At 41.9% G+C, this 583-nt stretch overlaps 1 pseudogene; it reads right to left on the bottom strand.

Moving 5' to 3' along the window:
* Nucleotides 1-6: 6 nt before the first annotated feature.
* Nucleotides 7-498, bottom strand: LOC119344988 (annotated as a pseudogene).
* Between the last annotated feature and the right edge of the window lie 85 nt (nt 499-583).

Raw genomic sequence — 583 nt, 5'->3', positions numbered from 1 at the left:
GTAGGCCCAGTACTTGAAATCAGAGATGGGATCATGAGGAAGCTTAAGGTTTCTAATTCTAGCACACTTTGATTTCATAGCATCATCAATTTGGAGGTTGTAGCACATACGTATGTCAAGTGATTCAAGGTGAGGGCAATGGTCAAGGATTGCCATCAGTCCATCATTAGTTACTTAGCTACCAATCAACTGAAGGACTTGGAGACGAGGCATACTGTTAGCAATCCATGACGCTTCTGGGTCAATCTCCATGCGCTCATAGGCTGCATCAAACCGCTTATGAAAATCAGCCCAGCGTTCATTTAGCCTAAAGCATTTCAGTTGTGAGCGGCTTTTGTCAACTAACTCGCAAAAATTGCCATACAATGAGCAGAACGAAATATCCAATTCTTCAAGCTGAGGAAGGCGATTAATTGCCTCAGCCAACCCTTTATCAGATACTTTATCACAAAAGCTGAGCTGAAGGCTCTTCAATGAGCATGCTCTGCATTGAGACATGGTAAGTTTTTAACCAACCCAAACATTTAAGCTATATCAAATCTTGACATGCTTTCCAAGCTCACAATGAGAAATACCACTGGAA

This window comes from Triticum dicoccoides, unplaced genomic scaffold, assembly GCF_002162155.2.
Source record: "Triticum dicoccoides isolate Atlit2015 ecotype Zavitan unplaced genomic scaffold, WEW_v2.0 scaffold197173, whole genome shotgun sequence".
Classification (NCBI taxonomy): domain Eukaryota; kingdom Viridiplantae; phylum Streptophyta; class Magnoliopsida; order Poales; family Poaceae; genus Triticum; species Triticum dicoccoides.
The sequence above is the reverse complement of the archived record's forward strand: the minus strand, read 5'-3'. Positions and strand labels throughout refer to the sequence as shown.